Raw genomic sequence first — 22,547 nt, forward strand, 5'->3', positions numbered from 1 at the left:
TACATACTTGCCCAGGAACCAGCTAATGCCTGGTCTAACTTTCAGTTCAGTTCAGTTCAGTCCAGTCGCTCAGTCATGTCCGACTCTTTGCAACCCCATGAATCACAGCACGCCAGGCCTCCCTGTCCATCACCAACTCCCGGAGTTCACTCAAACTTACGTCCATCGAGTCGGTGATGCTATCCAGCCATCTCATCCTCTGTTGTCTCCTTTTCCTCCTGCCCCCAATCCTTCTCAGCATCAGAGTCTTTTCCAATGAGTCAACTCTTCACATGAGGTGGCCGAAGTACTGGAGTTTCAGCTTTAGCATCATTCCTTCCAAAGAACACCCAGGACTGATCTCCTTTAGAATGGAGTGGTCCAACTTTAGCCACTATGATATCTAATGGGACAGTGAGGGGTGTGTCCCTCTGCTGGTTTCCCTGGTAACCAATGAGCCAACCTGACATTAGTCCTCCCTATAACTGGTAACCTCCCTGCCCTCCCCAAGCAAAAACTGCCACCTTGTTAGCCTCACACAGTGGGGTGTTGCTCCAGGATCTTCCTTCAGACAGGGAAGCCCCCTTCATCCATTAAACACTGATGTCTTTGTTGCTCACTCTGGGATCTTTCTTCAGTCTTAAATCTTGGTAAGCATAGGCCTTATAGGCATGCAGGGTGCAGTGGAACAGACGCAAAATTAATTAACAGATTTAAGCTTTCTCAAAAAAAATTATCAATAATGTAAAAATAAATCCAATTTAGTTTGACATATAAATAGCTGCTCAGATCCTTTTTCAAAATAACTTATATGAGGATAAAATACAAATTTAAACTTTAGAAAATTTAAGTGGTAGACTTCTTTATTTTAAGGCTCTGATTATGAGCCTTTTACCTCATAAACCCTTTCATGCATCTGAGTGTAAAACAATAAGGACTATGGCCATTATAAGCTATAACTGACAATTTCTCTTAATATTTTAAGGGCCGGCTTTAAACTGAACATTTTCCATTAGAAGTTCACAAAAGGTTTTATAATCTTTTTTGTGATGACCTGTACTTTTCAAAGCTGAAATATAAAATACTTTTAACCAATTATCAACTATTCCTAATGTCCAAGCTTAACATTTTAGTCATAAAGAAAAAGAAAAAAAGCTTTTACATTTCAGAGGCAGTGAGTATATCATAACTGCTGCTGCTGTTAAGTCACTTCAGTCGTGTCCGACTCTGCGCGACCCCATAGACAGCAGCCCACCAGGCTCCCCTGTCCCTGGGATTCTCCAGGCAAGAACACTGGAGTGGGTTGCCATTTCCTTATCCAATGCATGCAAGTGAAAAGTGAAAGTGAAGTTGCTCAGTCGTGTCCAACTCTTAATGACCCCATGGACTGCAGCCCACCAGGCTCCTCCATCCATGGGATTTTCCAGGCAAGAGTACTGGGGTGGGGTGCCATTGCCTTCTCCATATCATAACTAAAAGCATACAATTTGAGTCATGCAGATAGCACAATACAAATGCAAGATATACCTGCTAAGTTTATTCTTGGTTAAAGTAGCCTCTGCAATCTGGAAATTATTTCTAAACTTTTAGACCAAGGAGAGTTAAACTGAAGAATTTTTGTACTATCCCATAATATAAGGTTTATCAGAATTTGCCTTTATTATGAGAGTCAGCATCCGTTTTTCTCAGGGTGGTGGTTTTGTGCTAGGATCCAAACAATACTCACATGCAGAAGCAGGAATTCCAAGAAAACCTCACAAACTTTATGATCTGCACCCTTGGTTATCATCAGTCCTTCTAGGGACAAACTTCTGAGCCAGGTTAATTTTCTCTGAAAAATTAAGACTAAAGTTCAGGATTTCATAATTAGATCCCCTGTCTACACCTAGAAGTCAAGTGATGTGAGCATGAGTACTTTAAGATAATCATGGGGATGCTGAAGGTATGAAACAAGGCCATATGCATAGAGGACAATCAAGCTAATATAGCAGACAGACAGAGATTGCAGATGGAGTTTCTCATTTGATTTCCAAAGAGCTTTGATTCCTTGTACTCCTTTAACAAGAGGCCTATGTACACATACTTCTTTTCATGGATTGATAAATATAAGGAGGAAAGACCTCAATACTAGGTTCAATACCATTTTCCTGTCAAACTTACCTGTGATCAAATGAGATATTTCACATCAAAATCTAACTTCTGTAATCCCAACCACAGTCTGCTAGAAAATGCCTCCACATATTCCAATTTTGCTTTCTCTTTCCTCCAAGCTGAATTCCTTTGATATTGAGATTTTTATCGTGTTTTATTATATCAGCATCAATTTGGTAGAGAGGAGAACCAAAGAATAAATCAAGATAACCCAATAAAAAGAAAATCTGAAAACCTGGGTACAAGAATATAGAAAAAATGGAAGAAGAAGAAGAAGAAAAGGAAGAAACAGAAAGTATTCTTAACAGAAATTTTAATCACTAAACATCCTATTATGGTATATTGTAGGTATTGCTGATCCTAGCACATAAAAGCAGCAGGAATTGGGGGGAGGAGGGAGGAGAAATCAAGGAAAAAATATCATAGATCAAGGATGCCTTGTGATAGTAAGTGATTTATGGTGGCTTGTTCCCATGGTAGACTTTTCCAGAATGCAAACCATGTTGACTTCTTTTTTGTGATCTCAGCCCCTAGGAGAGTGCCTAGCACATAATATGTGTTCAGTAAATTCCAGTGACAAGAATAAAGAATATAATAAAGTCCAACTCTGGGGTTAGTTGAAGAGGGAGTCACTAAGGTACCCTAAGGCATCCAGGTGAGACCATCAGGGGAGTGTAAATAGGGACAATCTTGCATGTACCTTAGACTTTCTTACATATTATTGATGATCTGGTCCATGTTATGCTTAGAATTCAAATTTTTCATTTCAGGTTTACACAGTCAATACTGTTTAAACAGGTTTACACAGTCATTGTAGGCCATGCTAATGAATATTCTTTTATTCCAGCAGGTGAAATATTTCTTTTACCAGGAAGCCTATATGCAGTGAAACTGCTGATAGCTTCCTCTAATTGAAACTACACTGCTGGTTATATACCCTCAAGTTCAACTCTTGTATCTACTTTTGCTGCAATGCTAAGAATCATGACATTAAAATAGAGACAAAATACTCTTCAGGTCAGAAAAAAAATTGGTGGATGTGACAAAAGAGATTATGTATTGCATTTCATCACTGAGTTGCCACTCTTGTGATATACTGTAGAGCACTAAAAGCTATTGTTCCAATGAATTATAACCCCAAATACCTTCACTCTGAAGATTCATTTTATCATGGATCTTGCTATTATATATCACCACTGTAATGTGTAACATATTTTCAGTGACATATCTTTATGGGATGCTATAGGCAAGAGTAGAGTAATTATCATTATAGGAAGGTTTTTACAAGAGATTTTATGTTTTAATTCCTGTGTTGTAAGTTATCTAAGTTCTCTCTGTAACAAGAAAGTTAAAAATGTTCTTAGGTTATATTGTAAAATTAGTCCTTAGGGATTTTAAATTATTTTCATTTTAAGAGGTTTCTAATGAGAAAAAAATCAATAAAACTGTAAAAAGTTTCAATGCATGCTTTTCATTTTGCATTGTTTCAGCTTGTGACATGTAGCTGTTTAACAGGAAAACAAAATAAAGGAAAGAAAAATCTTTAAGGTTCTATTTTACTACATTAAAGTAAATCATAAGCAACTGCAGAAACAGAAAGCTACTTAAATGCAAAAATCTTGCTAAATTCTCTGTCAGGCCCTACAACAACATTTAAATAGTTTCTAAATATTTTAAACATTATAAAGAATATATATCTATAATATGTGGATACTCACTTCTAGCTTCTGAATGAAATTCTGGCCTGGCTAGCCATTAGTGTTTAATTACAAATGATGTGAGAGATCCAACATTCAATGCAGACTTGATTTTTCTAGTTTAAGAACCTAGTTACTTTACATAAATTGGTAGGAGACCATTATCAAGCAACCCTGGCAATCAGTGTTTAATTTGTTGATAGCCTTGACAGTTGTGGCCAAAGTATAATTGGCATGGGCCCTGGCGCAAAAAAATAAATAAATAAATTGGGTTGTGCACAAAACTAAACAACATAATTACCAACACTTAGACACTAATTACGAGGAGTAGATTTTCCAGCCCTTCTAAATTTGGCCAAAGCTACACCTAATTATATTTTAATGTTGTGAAAACATCCATGTTCCCGAGATAATCATGTGTCCAGAAGGTGCTTCCTATAGATGTTTTCATTTCATAATGGATTGTTATTGTCAGGAAATTAAATATGTTTACATTTTACAATGATCTAATAATTACAGAAAATTAGTGAAGTAAGATTCAGAGTTTGGTAGTAATTTATCTACATTACCTGTTTTTACTTGATCACATAAAAACTCTGGTACACAAAGAAATAAAAATTAACAATATATTAAAAAATAGAATCTCATTAATGAATATGTTAAAGAGAAAAACAGCAAGAGACAGGAGAAAAATAAATTTCAGTAAGTACCTTTCACTATAATAAAGAAATCCCATCCAATATTAGATCCCAGGGGAGAGCTGTCACAGCACACTGCCAGCCATAGCCTCAAGAATAGGCTTGTACTATTAGGTGGGGCATGAAAAAGTGTTTACATGAAAAATGTTTTTAGCTAATAAAAAATTTCATTATAATTATTAATAAAAAAAGTCCACACCAATTCTTTGAGACATGAGAAATATGTTATAGATATTCCTTCTGATCAGAAATTGAAGAATATATTCAAATTTCAACAGGTTGGTAATATCTGAATAATAATTATCCTATTCCTATGATCTGAACACCTGAGACAGTTATCTATGCGTTCTCCTACCAGCCAATCATCAGTTCAGTTCAGTTGCTCAGTCGTGTCTGACTCTTTGAAACCCCATGAATCGCAGCATTCCAGGCCTCCCTGTCCATCACAAACTCCCGGAGTTTACTCAGACTCACGTCCATCCAGTCAGTGATGCCATCCAGCCATCTCATCCTCTGTCGTCCCCTTCTCCTCCTGCCCCCAATCCCTCCCAGCATCAGAGTCTTTTCCAATGAGTCAACTCTTCGCATGAGGTGGCCAAAGTACTGGAGTTTCAGCTTCAGCATCATTCCCTCCAAAGAAATCCCAGGGCTGATCTCCTCCAGAATGGACTGGTTGGATCTCCTTGCAGTCCAAGGGACTCTCAAGAGTCTTCTCCAACACCACAGTTCAAAAGCATCAATTCTTCGGTGCTCAGCCTTCTTCACAGTCCAACTCTCACATCCATACATGACCACAGGAAAAACCATAGCCTTGACTAGACGGAATTTTGTTGGCAAAGTAATGTCTCTGCTTTTCAATATGCTATCTAGGTTGGTCATAACTTTCCTTCCAAGGAGTAAGCATCTTTTAATTTCATGGCTGCGGTCACCATCTGCAGTGATTATGGAGTCCCCAAAAATAAAGTCTGACACTGTTTCCACTGTTTCCCCATCTATTTCCCATGAAGTGATGGGACCAGATGCCATGATCTTCGTTTTCTGAATGTGGAGCTTTAAGCCAACTTTTTCACTCTCCTCTTTCACTTTCATCAAGAGGCTTTTTAGTTCGTCTTCACTTTCTGCCATAAGGGTGGTGTCATCTGCATATCTGAGGTTATTGATATTTCTCCTGGCAATCTTGATTCCAGCTTGTGTTTTTTCCAGTCCAGTGTTTCTCATGATGTACCCTACATATAAGTTAAATAAGCAGGGTGAGAATATACAGCCTTGACGTACTCCATTTCCTATTTGGAACCAGTCTGTTGTTCCATGTCCAGTTCACAATCCAATTGTTCTACTGGAAGTGAAAGTGAAAAATTTGCTCAGTTTTGTCTAACTCTTTGCGACCCCATGGACTATACAGTCCATAGAATTCTCCAGGCCAGAATACTGGAGTGGATAGTCTTTCTCTTCTCCAGGGGATCTTCCCAACTCATTGATTGAACCTCCCACATTGCAGGTGGATTCTTTACCAGCTGAGCCACAAGTGTGTGTGTGTGTGTGTGTGTGTGTGTGTGTGTTAGTTGCTTAGTCGTCCCCGACTCTTTGCAACCCCATAGACTGTAGCCCACCAGGCCCCTCCGTCTATGGGATTCTACAGGCAAGAACACTGGGGTGGGTTGCCATTTCCTTCACCACTGAGCCACAAGGGAAGCCCAAGAATATTGGGAGTAGGTAGCCTATCCCTTCCCTAGCAGATCCCTCAGACCCAGGAATCCAACCAGGGTCTCCTGCATTGCAGGCAGATTTACCAACTGAGCTATCAGGGAAGCCTTGATATTGATGTGTACTCTACTTACTTGTGACTACAGGTTATTCTGTATAGAAGACCACAGGTAAAATGAATATCCACACTTGCTTCAAGGAATCCATCTGTTCTATCTTATTTTTCACTTTAATGTATATTAATTTGTTCAATTATCTAGAGAATGTGTACTCTATTCTCTGGGGAAGATACAGTTTTTTTTTTGTTGTTGTTTTCACATGAGTCTTCCTGATTTCTACACCTCACTTCACACTCACTCTTATGTACTTATAATTAGAAGTTATACCTATAATTTATTTTTTGAAGTTATTTTTAAAGTATTTTAAGTAGAATATTATTTTCTGACTTCTGCTCCATGTTCTTTTACTCTATTTAAATCATGGAAACAACCTAGATGTCCATCAGCAGATGAATGGATACGAAAGCTGTGATACATACACACAATGGAGTATTACTCAGCCATTAAAAAGAATACATTTGAATCAGTTCTAATGAGGTGGATGAAACTAGAGTTGATTATACAGAGTGAAGTAAGCCAGAAAGAAGAACACCAATACAGTATATTAATGCATATATATGAAATTTAGAAAGATGGTAATGATAACTCTGTATGCGAGACAGCAAAAGAGACACAGATGTATAGAACAGTTTTTGGACTCTGTGGGAGATGGGGGGGGGATGATTTGGGAGAATGGCATTGAAACATGTATAATATCATATAATAAACGAATCGCCAGTCTAGGTTCGATGCAGGATACAGGAAGCTTGGGGCTGGTGCACTGGGATGACCCAGAGGGATGGTATGAGGAGGGAGGTGGGAGGGGGGTTCAGGATGGGAACATGTAAACACCCGTGGTGGATTCATGTTGATGTATGGCAAAACCAATACAATATTGTAAAGTAATTAGCTTCTAATTAAAATAAACACATTTAAATTAAAAAAAAAGAAATGGCAAGCTGTACAATCTTCTCATTCTAGCATACATAATATTTTAAATTCTTATTTCTGGTTTTCAATGCATGTTGTAGTTTATATCAGAAAAAATAAAGACTGAATCCTTGATGCCAACTATTAATACTGTGTGAGAGACAATTTTAAGCTTTTACATTAATATAAAGCATGGATTATTTGTAAACATTTCCAGTTCCTTAAAAACTTTCTTTCCCATGAATTCCACAGTATTATTTTATTCATTGGGAGCTTCCTAGGCGGCTCAGTGGTAAAGTTTCCACCTGCCAATGCAGGAGCTGCCAGAGACATGGGTTTGATCCCTGGGACAGAGGAGCCTGGTGGGCTATAGTTCAGGGGGTTGCAAAGAGTCAGACACACTGTGTGACTGAGCTTGCACTCACATTTTATTCATTGGGTAAAAGTTGTGTGGCTTATCAATAGTTACCAGCATAACTTAAAAGTCATTATCACTGAGATTCAGGACCTTTAATTTTGACAACAATCTACCTTACTTAATACTATCTTTGTATAGTCTAATATTATTTTTTCCAGATTGTAGCATGCACTTTTATATCAATTTGCCTTTATCCCTCTTGTTGGGCATATTTTACTTATCTTAAACTCTATCTACTCTATAAAAGTCTACTACACATCTACTACACAGCTCTCAGCAAACTGACTTAGCCTAGGCCCATCTGAACTGTAGGGGGTGGATTCTTTATCTTTATGGAAATTATGAACTGTGTGTGTATGCTGCTGTAATTTTTGTTTATTTGTTTTCAACTTGAAGTGCATATGTGTTATCTTGGATCCAGAGAAAGGTGGGTCTAAATACTGAGGGGTCTGAGGCTCGATGAGGTGATGGTGAAGAGAAGAGGCAAGATAGCAGCAATATACAAAAAAAAAAAAAAACTACAATTTTCCTATTGTTTAGAATAATGCTTTCTGCCTAAATTGCATGTACCTGGATTGAGTATAAATCTCTTTTGAGTGTGTCATTAAAGATATTTGCATAAGGAAATTTAACTTTGCCTCTCCTTCAAAGTTAGAGAAATTGCTAAACCACAGTGAGTCACAGAAAAGGGGAAAAGATGCAGATTATATTGAGTGAAGTTGTTTATACCTAAAGGTTTAAACTACTAGTACCATTCCATGTGACTACACTGAAATTAGTGATGTAGGGAGAAAGAAGCATGGATTGTAACATATAGGTGGGGTACTCTTTATTTGGACTATGTAGAAGCACAAATACAAAACTAAAGTGGTGTCTGTATGACAAGACTTAAGAAACAAAATTAAAGGCTAAATCTCATATCTCTGGATTTCAGAGTTTTATTTCTAAACAGAATAGTTACTGGGTTCCAGTGAGAGCAAAAAAGGAAGAGAAACATTTGAAGAACCAAGGCAAAAAAAAAAAAACAGTAAATAATGACAATAAAATGCATTTTGAAGCATTTCATATGAACTACCAATTTGGAAGAGAATGATAGAGTGAATGCTAATTAAACAGTATGTTTTTTAAAGGCTTCTTGCAAACACACCTTTTTTGGAACTAAAAAATTTGTGCTCTTATCAAAATTTCTTAAAACAAATTGTATATGCAAATCAGCATCCCAGTAACTGCTTCAAATCAGCAGAACTTGCATTACCAGAGAAAAGGGCAAGGAGTTAATTGACTCTGCCGGAGACTAAGTGGACCTACTGTGCTTCATTTTGGGGTGCAAATTATAGCACTTCAAAAATCTGCATATTACTAATATCTCTGCAACTGAAGAGGAAAAGGATGGTATTCTCTAAACAATGCAATTAGAGCAGTACAGGCAATTAACTTTGGTATTTAGTATAAAGTTGAGAGCACTAAAGACTGAAGTAATAAATATTCACAAACACTTCATCATCATACAGAATCGCAGAACAGCCACACATTTTAACACACAATGCAGGCAGTCATATTATTAAAGTTAATGGCACCCAAGAAATGATGAAATGCTTACAGCCTTGAGCTTGTAATGAGATAAACTTGTAGCCTGATCAGCTTGCATACAAATCATCTCATCTGAATAAAATTAATGTTCAATTTTTATATCTCTCCTCAAGCACTGCTGAGCCCCCCTTCTTATTTTATGAGCAATTATAGAAAGGAAAATAGAAGTATAGCTGTGATATGATTTATCAGTGGGAGGGTCTATAATACATGATATTTTAAGTTCTTATTTCTCATGCTTAATGTAAGTTTTCTTGTATGTTAGAAAAAATAAAAAATGAGTTCTTGATGCTAAATACAATGTGAGAGATATTTTCAAGCTTTCACATTAATATAAAAATGCTTATATTTTAAAGTGTTTTAACATACCAAAGAAATAATAGTAGCATGGTAATAGTTAATATTAAATTATTGACACTTATAGATTTAATTATCACCTGGAGAAGGGAATGGCTAACCATGCCAGTATTCTTGCCTTGAGAATACCATAGACAGAGGAACTTGGCGAGCTAAGCCCATGGGGTCACAAGGAGTTGGACATGACTGAATGATTAACACTTCACTTTAAAAGATTTAATTGGATTTTTTCTGAAAATTTGGTATTTCCTCAAATTCCAATTTTTAAATTATACTATTAAAGGAGACAAATGTATCGTGGATATATCCTTTCAAGATCAGTCAAAATAGAAATAGTTGGTTTTCATTTATTGACTAAAGTTTACATTCAAAACTTAAATTCCAGAATAAAAATAATTCCTTATGTGCTTTTTGAAGTGAATTAGCTGTTTAAGGTTTGACTTAAAACAAATTTCAAGCGTGTCAAGATAAGACAGTACCCTCTTCCCTGAACATTTCATACAAAGTCTAGTAACATTTAGTATTCCATAGCTATGGAAGAGTAAAAAGCACAAAATTGCATCTTCCATTATAAACCTGTACTGGAAAAGAAAGCTACAAAAAGCTAAAGTGGAGACTCCTTGTGAGATGATATCTTCGATCATAATTCTTAAACAGAGGTCTCAAATTATATTAACATTCCCCCCAATGAATGACTTCTGGTTATTTACAACATCAGTATCAAATTTGGGGGCTTCCTTGGTAGTTCTGCTGGTAAAGAATCCACCTGCAATGCAGGAGACCCCGGTTAGATCCCTGGGTCAGAAAGATCTGCTGGAGAAGGAATAGACTACCCACTCCAAAATTCTTGGGCTTCCCTTGTGGCTCAACCTCAATGTGGGAGACCTGGGTTCAATCCCTTGGTTGGGAAGATCCTCTGGAGAAGGGAAAGACTGCCTACTCCAGGATTCTGGCCTGGAGAATTTCATAGAGTGTGTAATCCATGCGGTCACAAAGAGTTGGACAGGACTGAGAAACTTTCACTTTATCAAATTTTATCTCAAAGTATAAATTATAAAGAAGTACCATAGTTCCTAATAAAATTTAAACTATCCATAAATTAAGGGAGTATTTAGGGAAAATATTCTATTAGTAAGCTAAGTTAAAAACTCAAACTTTCTTTCTTGTTTGTAAGTAGGTAAATAGAATTACCCTGCTTACTGATATTCATCTCATTGTATCCAAATAGACACCTCTTATATGACAAAACTGAAGATCAAGTGAGTTAAAACATAAAGTGTATACAATAAGGTTTGGCAAATAATATGTGTGTCCTCAGTCACATCCGACTATTTTATGACCCCTTGGACTGTAGCCCACCAGGCTCCTCTGTCCATGGGATTTTCTAGGCAAGAATACTGGAGTGTGTTGCCATTTCCTCCTCCAGGGGATCTTCCCTATCCAGGGATCAAACCCATGTTTCCTGCTTCTCCTGCATCAGCAGGCAGATTCTTTACCATTGAGCCACCTAGGAAGCCCTAATAATACATGTTTAGTAAATGCTAGCTGTTATTCAAGAAGTATTTCTGCCTTTCAACTCCCTCTTGCCCACCACAAGTCAATGTGTCACTCATCATACATGTTTTTCAAGATGAATTTTTCCTTTAATTAAAAAATCATAAATTTCATAAAAATTGGTACCCAGCTTTCAACTGCCATTAATTTCCCTTTCTTCTTCAAAAACAAACCCCAGAAACCATAGATAATGCTTATGGGTATGAAACAAGAGGGAAGGGGGCAGGGCACAACCTTCAAAAGACAACATATGGGCTTCCCTGGTGGGTCAGATGGTAAAGAATCTGTACTCAGTCCAGGAGACCTGGGTTCCATCCCTGGGTCAGGATGATCCCCTGGAGAAGGGAGTGACTACCCACTCCAGTATTCTTGCCTGGAGAATTCAATGGACAGAAGAGCCTGGTGGGCTAGTCCATAGGGTCACAAAGAGTCAGACACGATGGAAGCGGCTTAGCACGCACAATCATAGGATATGGCAACAACTGGTTAGAAACAACTAGGTCCAAATGGCAGAAGATTTGATTTTCAGTGGACCCTGAGCCTCATTATGTGGTCATTTGAATACATTAGCTTACTAAATGAAACACACAGGTGCGTGATAATTTCAAGGCTGCCCATTCAAACCAAAAATGTGGGCCCAATTTCTGGAAATCTCCACCTCTTCCTCAAAATAGTTGGAATAATCCTCTCACTCATTAACCTATGAAATTACCCAGCCCATAAAAAATAATCACCCTAAATGTGGGGCCCTCTAGCCTTCTGAGATGGCCCCACCCTATCTGTGGAGTGTATTTCTCTCCAGATAAATCCACTTCTTAGCTATTGCTTTGTCTCTCACTGACTTTTTTCTGCGATGAGACATCAAGAAACTGAGCTTCATGAAGTCCTAAGACTGTGGGTTCAAGTTGCAATCTGAGTTGCAGTTTCAGGTGTGGCTCATAGAAGTTGTGTCAGAGGTCCCCAGACAACCTGAAGGCTCAATAATTCTCTAGATGGACTCAAAGGACTTTGAAAAGCTGTCAGTTTCATGGTCATGATTTATTACAGAGAAAAGAAACAGTTTAAAATCAACAAAGGAAAAGTTACATGGGGCAAAGTCTAGGAGAAACTAGATGGTATCTCCAAGTGTCCCCTCCCAGTGCAGTAACATGGGAACAATCACCCATCAGTGATGCTTGAGGACACATACTAAATGTTACCAATGTGATGAGCTCAGACAGGAGTTGGTATCCAGAGTTTTATTGAGGGTCAGTAATACAGGCATATAGTGCTTAAAGGACTAAAACAGACTAGCCCAAGGCCTCAGGCATATAAAAATGCTCCAAGTACAATATTCCAAGGGTTTAGGGTTATCTCTCAAGAGCCAGCCCATGGTCAATAATGACGATAAAACTTTCTTTGGAATGTACAGATTTTGAACAATCCAGGCTTGCCAAATTAACCCTTTTCTGCTCTGAAATATAAAATGGAATTCAAATCAATGGACTAGCACACAGAGGGGGGAAATATCTTGGCACCATATGAAAGACTGATGAAAGAATATTTCTATGTATTTTATTAAAATAAAATTGTGTTACCTAGTTATAGCTGTTAATAATATCCTGTTTCAAATTGCTTTCTGATTAATTGACCAATTCCCATAATCCAGGCACTTCATTCAATAGTAGGCATAACTGATGGCTTGTAGCTTAAGCCCTGGCTCATGCTTTCATGCTCTGGTTCCTCAAATGGAGCCTCACCTTGTTCCTGCCACTAAGGCAGTTCTATAAACTTCATCCCCTCAAATTCCTGCATGAAATTTCCAGGTCCTATGGCCAGACCTCCCAGCCCTATGCCATTTTCCCAGGCTCACATCTACCACGAGGTTCACACTTGCCAGGTTCAGCAGCCCTGCTAACACTGACCTCAGGCTTGACCTTCCTGAAAACTCTCTTGAACTACCTCTCTACCCTCAGCCTCTCCACCTTTTGCCAGGTGATAAAGGGTGTTTTTTTTTTTTTTTTTTTTTTTTTTAATTCCTTGTTGCTTTCCCTGGAAGATTTACCCTACAATGCTTATTATATTTCTCGGTTTTTACATAGTTTCCTATTCTGTCATGGTAGATCTCACAGGGCTAGTCTGTTTAGAAAAAAATCCATCTCTTACTCATATAGCATGCATTCAAGAAATATTTAGGGATTTAGTGTGTGTGTGTATACTCGGTTGCTTCAATTGGGCCAACACTTTGTGATCCCACCACCATAGCCCACCAGGGCCCTCTGTCCATGGGGTTCTTCAGGCAAGAATATTGGAGTAGAGGGCCATACCCTCCTTCAGGGGATCTTCCCAACCCAGGGATTGAACCCATGCCTCCTGTGTTTCCTGCATTGCAGCCAGATATGTTACCCACTGAGCCTCCTGGGAAGCTCCAGGGATTTAATGAGTGGCCATTAAATACCAGGCACTGTTGTAATGCCAGGAAACATGTGAGTATATAATTTGAGTTGAAAATCTATGCTGACATATACATTTTCATCAACACATATACATACATATAAGGTCCCAGTGTGTTTTTTAAGAAATTAAAAGAGAGTAGTATGTAGAACTGACTTTCCCATTACTCCCATGGGTCCTTTAGGGTTTTGCTAATGTGTCCAATCCAGATTACATCACTTTTCAATTCTGCTAAAGGTGAGTTTGAGTGAACTCCAGGAGATGGTGATGGACAGGGAGGCCTGGCGTGTTGTGATTCATGGGGTTGCAAAGAGTCAGACACGACTGAGTGACTGAACTGAACTGAACTGAAAGATACTATCCCCTGATTCTGACAGTACAAACTGTTATGTTTCTCCTCCACCAATTCTAATCTGCACCACTGGTTGTAGAGCTAACACTCTTTGTCCTTGCATGCCCCTAAATGTGGAGAAAGCCATAGGGTCACAGCCTCCCTGACATTAAAACCAAAAAATATATTAAAAAAATGAAATTGTCCTCTCTCAATACAAATAGCTGTAAATCCAACAAGTACTTGACTTCTAGGTCTCCTACTTTTGGAGGGAATCTCTTGAATTCACTGATAATCAACTCAGTAGAAAAAAAAATCTACTGTAAAACTAATATATCAGCACACACACACTAGACAAATATATAAACGCACTTAATAAATTGTCCATGAAGTAAATCATTGAAGTATAATCCTAAAAACTGCAAAACAGACACAGTATTGAATCCTCTGAAAAGTTAGTTTACTTTCCATCTCATGTGTTCAGTTAGAAGTCAAAAAGATACAAGGAAGCAACCTAAGTGTTCATTAGCAAATGATTGGATAAAAAGGACACACACACACACACACACACATGCACTCATATATACACCATGGAATTTTACTCACCCATATAAAGAATGAAATAATACCATTTGTAGCAACAGGGATGGATCTAGAGATTATCATACTAAGTGAAGTAAGTCAGAGAAAAATATCATATATTACTTATATGTAAAATGCAAAAAAAAGCTACAAATGAAATTACTTACAAATCAGAAGCAGACTCACACACACAAAAAAACAAACTTACAGTTACCAAAAGGAAAGTGGTGGAGAGGATAAATTAGGAGTTTGGAATTAACAAATACACAGTACTGTATATAAAATAGATAAACAACAGGGGACTACTGCATAGCACAGGGAACTATATTCAATATCCTGTAATAATTTATAATTGAAAATGATCCGGAAAAGAGTATATATACACATATACAAACTTAATCACTTTGCTGTACACCTGAAACTAACACAACATTGTAAATCAGCTATACCTCAATAAAAATAAACATAAAAAATCACAAAGACCGTTATCTCGAAAATTGTTGCTTAAAAGTCAAAATACTCAATAAGCTCTGTTCTCACTGTGAGCATTCACTTTTTACATGAGCATAATCATGTGTCTTTAAGAAACATAATCATGTCTTTAAGAAGACATTTGATGTTGTAGACAAAAACATTTTAGTGATGTAGAATAACGTCAATCATACCATGTTGAAAAGATAAGGCAAGTAATAGGGATACACACACACATACACACACACCATACACACAAAATTCATAACATTTACTACCATGGAGCAGTACTTATTTGATGTTGAAAATTTCTTGAGTAAATTCCAAGCCCTATTATTACAAGTGGTAATTAAGAGAGTGACCTGTTAGTTCTGACAATATATTTAGATCTAATTACAATCTTAGCTGTAGCCAGAAAACCAGAGAAAACACATAAATTAATTTAGTATTTAGTAGACCCAACCATTTTCTGCAAGAAACTCACTTCTGTTGAGAGCTTAGCTCATCTAGCACTTCATCTGTGTCATTCATTCTTTCTGAATATATGTGGTGTTTTTACCATGTGACTAGTCCATTTCTGGACACTAAAGACACTTCACTGAATCAGACAGATAAAACAACTGTTCTCCTGGAGCTTATACTCCAGTGAAGATGCAACAAATTAGTAAAAAAAAAAAAAAAATCTGTGTTCTGATAAAATAAAGTGGGATTGTGTGACAGAGAGTAATGTCCGACTAATGACTGCTCAGTCATGTCCAACTCTTTGGGACCCCATGGACTGACTATAGAGTCCATGAAGTTCTCTAGGCCAGAGTACTGGAGGGGATAGTCTTTCCCTTCTCCAGGAGATCTTCCCAACCCAGGGATCAAACCCAAGTCTCCCACATTGCAGGCGGATTCTTTACCAGCTGAGCCACAAGGGAAGCCCAAGAATACAGGAGTGGGTAGCCTATCCCTTCTCCAGAGGATCTTCCTGACCCAGGAATTGAACCAAAAATGAAGTAAAGTCACTCATTTGTGTTCAACTCTTTGGTTTCCTGTATTGCAGGCAGATTCTTTACCAATTGAGCTACCAAGGAAGCCCAATGGGAGAGTGTTTATTTACTTATTTAAAACCACTGACTTGAGTAATCATAAACTATACAGTTGAGTTGATTTTCTTTTTAAAATCTATCTATTTATTTCATTTGGCTGTGCTGGGTCTTAATTGCTGCATGTAGGATCTTTAGTTGCAGAATACAAACTCTTAGTTGTGGCATCTAGTTCCCTGACCAAGGATCACAGAGCCCTGTGTTGGGGACCCAGAGTCTTAGCCACTGGACCATCATGGAATTCCTGGGAGAGTGCTAATGTAGATGGAGCGGTCTAGTGGGAAGGCCTCTAGTAGGAGGTGATAGTCCACAAAAATCCAAAGAAATAATGATCCTTGGATGAATATCATGGGAAGTGAAAGTGAAACTGACGTCGCTCAGTCGTGTCTGACTCTTTGTGACCCCTTGCACTGTAGCCTACCAGGCTCCTCTGTCCATGGGATTTTCCAGGCAAGAGCACTGGAGTGGGTTGCCATTTTCTCTGCCAGAGGCTCTTTTTGTCCCAGGGATTGAATGCGGGTCCTCCGCATTATAGGCAGACGCTTTACCGTCTGAGCTACCAGGGAAGTCCATCATGGGAAGAGGGATGAACTATTGTCAAGGTGCGGGAGATCTTGGAGAATTCAGAAATAGAAAAATCAAAGTAATGGAAGGGCAGTAAGTGTGTAGCCGAGAGCAGTATGAGGTGAACTTGGTGAGTTAGTTCAGAGCCAGGTCACGAAACCTTGTAGACAGGAGTAGGGATTTTGTATCTAAGCATAATGGATAGCAACAGGGTGGTTTAGTAGCATGTGTATGGAAAGTGGATGGTAAGGAGTTAAGGTTGAAGGCAATGGCAACCAGTTAAGCAGACCCAGAGGTGATATAGGCAAAAGATAATGGTATCATAGTTGTTGTTTAGTCACTAAGTTGTGTCCAACTCTTTGCAACTCCATGGAGTTGCCCACCCAGTTCCTCTACCCATGGGATTTTCCAGGCAAGAATACTGGAGTGGGTCAACATTTCTACCTCCAGGGGATCTTTCTTTCTGATTCAGGGGTCAAACTTCTATCTCCTGCATCTCCTGCATTGCATGAGGGTTCTTTACCACTTGAACCATCAGGGAAGCCCAAAGGAGGCAGGAATAAAAAAGTGCAAAATGTGATTGTTTATAATATGGCTTAAGCACTGAAAACAGAACATGATGGTGGCAGTATGTGGATACAAAGGAAAAAGAATAATCGAAGGATCTGTAGTGCTTGATGACACTACTTGATCCAACTGGAAATGCCAACTTGGTTAAAATATATATATATATTTTTATATATATATAATTATATATATATTATAATAATATTATATATAATATATATTATATATATATAATATATATTATATATATTTTATATATATATATATTTTTATATATATATATTTCCTTCTCCAGTGCATGAGGGTGAAGGGTGAGAGTGGATGTCGCTCGGTCGTGTCCGACCCTCAGCGACCCCATGGACTGCAGCCTACCAGGCTCCTCTGTCCATGGGGTTTTCCAGGCAGGAGTGCCGGAGTGGGGTGCCATTGCCTTCCCTGGTAAGATAATAGAGGGAGCTGCTAAATGAAAGAACTGTAAAGTGCTTGCTTTGCCTAAAATAAAACATATCTGCCAATGAAAAAAATATATATATATAAATATATATAATGTCATATAATAGAAAATTATATATATATATATATATATGTACATATATATGTGTGTGTGTGTATATATGGTTTTTCCTGTGGTCAGGTATGGATGTGAGAGTTGGACTGTGAAGAAGGCTGAAGGAGATCAGCCCTAGGATTTCTTTGGAAGGAATGATGCTAAAGCTGAAACTCCAGTACTTTGGCCACCTCATGCGAAGAGTTGACTCACTGGAAAAGACTCTGATGCTGGGAGGGATTGGGGGCAAGAGAAGGGGACGACAGAGGATGAGATGGCTGGATGGCATCACTGACTCGATGGACGTGAGTCTGAGTGAACTCCAGGAATTGGTGATGGACAGGGAGGCCTGGCGCTGCGATTCATGGGGTCGCAAAGAGTCGGGCACGACTGAGTGACTGATCTGATCTGATCTGATGTATATATATGTTTGGGCTTCCTTTGTGGCTCAGTTGGTAAAGAATCCACCAGCAATGCGAGAGACCTGGGTTTGATTCCTGAATTGGAAAGACTCCCTAGAGAAGGGAAAGGCTACCCACTCCAGTATTCTGGCCTGGAGCATTCCGTGGACTGTATAGTCCATGGGGTCTCAAAGAGTCAGACATGACTGAATGACTTTCACTTTCACATATATATGTGTGTGTGTGTGTGTGTGTGTGTGTGTGTGTGTGTGTGCGTGTGTGTATGTGTTCCAGGAAAATTATCCCAAACTTAGACAAAAGAGATTATTGTGTTGTTTTTTTTTTGCAGTGTGGTGCTGGCCTTGACTTACTATTAATTAGACTATTTTCCAACTCTGTAGGTGCAGAGGTTAACTTCTAGATTTGTTGTTGTTGTTGTTTTTAAGTATATATGAATATAATTTCTGTCTAATGGAATAGAAAAAAAAATAGGTTTTTCCCTTATGAGACAATTATCAGTTTTGACTTAGAAATATGACCCTAAAACTATTTTATTAAATTGCATATTATATACACATGCATGTACACATATTTAAACATATACATTTATTTTAACATATGTTCTTTGGATCGATTTTAGCATCCTGTCATTAATAAGTTAAACAGTCTTTGGTATCTGCTTATTTTTTGCATGAGATTACTGAATTTATCTTTTTGACAATTGTAATCATTAAATGTAATGATTGAAGTCATATATTGGAAGCCACTGGCATGTAGACAATAGCTATGACATGGTAGAGATTATATAAAGAGATAATGCAGAAAAAAAATGTGAGAATGATTCTGATTCCAGAGTACAGAAAAAAAATGTATAAATTTTATTATATGCTCAAAAACCTCCATGAAGTTTTGATATTTTCATTTTTCATTAGCAAAATTATGGATCAGAAAGCTCAAATAACTCTCCTAGAATCTCACAACTAAAAGATGGTAGAATGCAAATGTAACCCTGGTCAGCCTGACTCAAAATTTCATGTCATTTTTTTCCCCACAAGAGCAAGATAATTCACTATATGAAAATAGTTTAAATTGTTATAGAGCTAATGGGCAATTTAGTCAATCTCCCTTGCCTTTATTCCCATCCTCCTTCTGGTGTGCATGATTGTTGTAATTTATGCTCTGTATACTGAAAAACTATCTCTTAACCTATATTATCTTACCCAATGGAGTTACTTCAAAATTGGTTTAAGTACAGATAAAGCAGGAAATGTAAATACCATCATGGCATGAGGTATTTTAATATAGACAGCATATGAAAAACAAGTTTGCATATGCTACAAGATTTTTAGATGAACAACTGTATATTTTTTAACTGAAACAGTATTCATGAACTAAGTAAGTAGATGATTACATTTCCTTCTTTTTAATTTATGATTTTTCATTATATAATTATAAAAATGTGCATAATAGCCACTGGTTAATCCTGAATCTAAAATTATAATCAATTATATACATATAGAATTTAAAATATGATTATTTTAAATCATTATTTCCTCAGTTGAAAAGAATTAGCTCATAATGAAATTAAAGGCAATGCATAAAAATATATTATGTAATGCAAATTAAATAAATGTCATTAATGCCTTCTTATTCATCACACTCTTTAATATGCATGTTCTTGTTATACAGGTACACAAAAATAGATTTAAGAAGCTTATGAAAAGGATAAATCCACTTATACAATATGAATGATTTAGTGATAAAGAATGGTAAATGACTAGAAAAGCATAATTTCCTTGAAAAGGCAGGAGTAGTTAAAGGTAATTGAAATAATAATTAACTCATCCTATTTCCAAAATCAGTGCAGATGGTAATTGCAGCCATGAAATTAAAAGACGTTTACTTCTTGGAAGGAAAGTTATGACCAACCTAGGCAGCATATTAAAAAGCAGATATATTACTTTGTCAACAAAGGTCCGTCTAGTCAAGGCTATGGTTTTTCCAGTAGTCATGTATGGATGTGAGAGTTGGACTATAAAGAAAGCTGAGCGCTGAAGAATTGATGCTTTTGAACTGTGGTGTTGGAGAAGACTCTTGAGAGTCCCTTGGACTTCAAGGAGATCCAATCAGTCCATGATAAAGGAGATCAGTCCTGGGTGTTCATTGGAAGGACTGAAGTTGAAGCTGAAACTCCAATACTTTGGCCACCTGATGCGAAGAGCTGAGTCATCTGAAAAGACCCTGATGCTGAGAAAGATTGATGGCAGGAGGAGAAAGGGATGACAGAGGATGAGATGGTCGGATGGCATCACCAACTCAATGGACATGAGTCTGACTAAACTCCAGGAGTTGGCGATGGACAGGGAGGCCTGGTGTGCTGTGGTTCATGGGGTTGCAAAGGGTCCGACACAACTGAGCAACTCTACTGAACTGAATTGACTAGATGAAAATTTAGAAAATAGTACATATTTCATTGACAATGGTACATTTAGTGTAGATGCTGGGTCATTGACTTTACATAAATAATCTTTTGGTAAACTACAACTGTTTGAGGGCAGAGATCATGATGGTATTCAACTATGCATTTCCAGAGCACATGGTGAGCCCCTCATAAATATCCATTAATGTGTTATTTATTTAGTGTCTGTGTCTTATACATTGTGATGGCCATCTTCTAAGTCTTACTACAATTCTTAAAATATAAAATTCATAACAGGGTAAAATTAGAATTCTGGTCATTTTTACCTGCTGGAGATAACTACTAATTGACATTTGAGATGCTTCTTTAACAGAAAAATAGAGCAAATTAATGGTGGAATTTGGCTACTATACACTAGGAATAAAATATTAAATGTAATCATTAAAAATATTGAAAAAGTAAATGCTTAAAACAACATATAAATAAAATGGGGAAATATATATAACATATCTCTTGGTACAAGTATTTTGTTTTGAAAGAATCTGCAACACAGAATGAGATGCTGAGGGTCTGCAACTCTTTATGCTCATTTAAGAGAATTGTAGAGAATTATTAAAAATATAAAAAATAAAAATGAAAATTAGGAAAACAATAATTGTAATACATAAGCTATATCATTAAAGAATATTAAATATTGAAAATTTATTACAATAATTCACAAAAATATAATTAAAGATTATAAGGCCTTAGTGTAAGTAGCTGGGTCAATGAATCTTACAGACAGCCAATCATGTGCTAGACTAATGTTATGAACTAGGAAATCATTATTGGTAAAAAATAAATTTAAATTGTATAAAGGCTAAATGAACTATTTGTCTAAATGACTTTTTTCGCACTAAAAATAATTGCCTGTCTTACATCTTCATAACTTGTGGGATAGTCTACTCAGATTTCCTACAAATGTAGAAAACAAACTTCCTACCTTGATCTTAAATATCATGTTCTTAATCCTAAAATTAAAGGTGTTCCAGCTCTGTAAAAAGGCTTCATGTCTGCCATTCATCCTGAGATTATGATTCAGTAGGGTAGTTCCTGATTGAGTGAAATAGGCCCTAGTGATCTGTATTTTAATAAGCATCTTAGGTACATTTGATTCAGATTCTAATTGGAACCCTATCTGAGTAAAATTGAACCTCAATCTATAGTTCTTCAGGCATTTTATCAGATCTAATCCCTTGAATTTGTCACTTCCACTGTATAATTGTAAGGGATTTGATTTAGGTCATACCAGAATGGTTTAGTAGTTTTCCCTACTTTCTTCAACTTAAGTCTGAATTTGGCAATAAAGAGTTCATGATCTGAACCACAGTTGGCTCCCCATCTTGTTTTTGCTGCCTGTAGAAGTGTCTCCACCTTTGACTGCAAAGAATATAATCAACCTGATTTCGGTATTGACCATCTGGTGACGTCCCTGTGTAGAGCCTTCTCTTGTGTTCTTGGAAGAGGGTGTTTGCTATGACCAGTGTGGCAAAACTCTGTTAGCCTTTGACCTGCTCTGTTTTGTACTCCAAGGCCAAATTTGCCTGTTACTCCAGGTAGCTCTTGACTTCCTACTTTTGCATTCCAGTCCCCTATAATGAAAAGGATATCTTTTGGGGTGTTAGTTTTAGAAGGTCTTGAAGGTCTTCAAAGAAGCATTCAACTTCAGCTTCTTCAGCATTACTGGTCAGGGCATAGACTTGGATTACTGTGATATTGAATGGTTTGCCTTGGAAATGAACAGAGAAAGATTGCTCTGTCATTTTTGAGATTGCATCCAAGTACTGCATTTTGGACTCTTTTGATAACTATAATGGCTACTCCATTTCTTCTAAGTGTTTCTTGCCCATGGTAGTAGATAAAATGGTTTTCTGAGGAGGCCTTACAAATAGCTGAGAAAAGAAAACACACAAAAGGCAAAGGAAA

The 22,547-nt window shown here is 37.3% G+C and overlaps 1 protein-coding gene across 7 annotated transcripts in view; it reads right to left on the bottom strand.

Annotated features, from left to right (window-relative positions):
• Nucleotides 1-22,547, bottom strand: part of MGAT4C (MGAT4 family member C) — an 879,465-nt gene that overhangs the window by 187,844 nt on the left and 669,074 nt on the right. The window contains exon 2 of one of the 7 annotated variants that reach the window (XM_070788896.1): nt 1-1,810. This exon is cut by the window's left edge and continues 14,240 nt beyond it. The exons of 4 other annotated variants lie outside the window; for them this stretch is intronic. The gene's annotated coding sequence lies outside the window, so the exon portion shown is untranslated. Of the gene's footprint in view, nt 17,406-22,547 lie in introns of those variants that run through there. 2 more of the 7 variants (XM_070788895.1, XM_070788897.1) reach the window with 2 other exon arrangements.

Source organism: Bos indicus, chromosome 5 (genome assembly GCF_029378745.1).
Source record: "Bos indicus isolate NIAB-ARS_2022 breed Sahiwal x Tharparkar chromosome 5, NIAB-ARS_B.indTharparkar_mat_pri_1.0, whole genome shotgun sequence".
Classification (NCBI taxonomy): Eukaryota; Metazoa; Chordata; class Mammalia; order Artiodactyla; family Bovidae; genus Bos; species Bos indicus.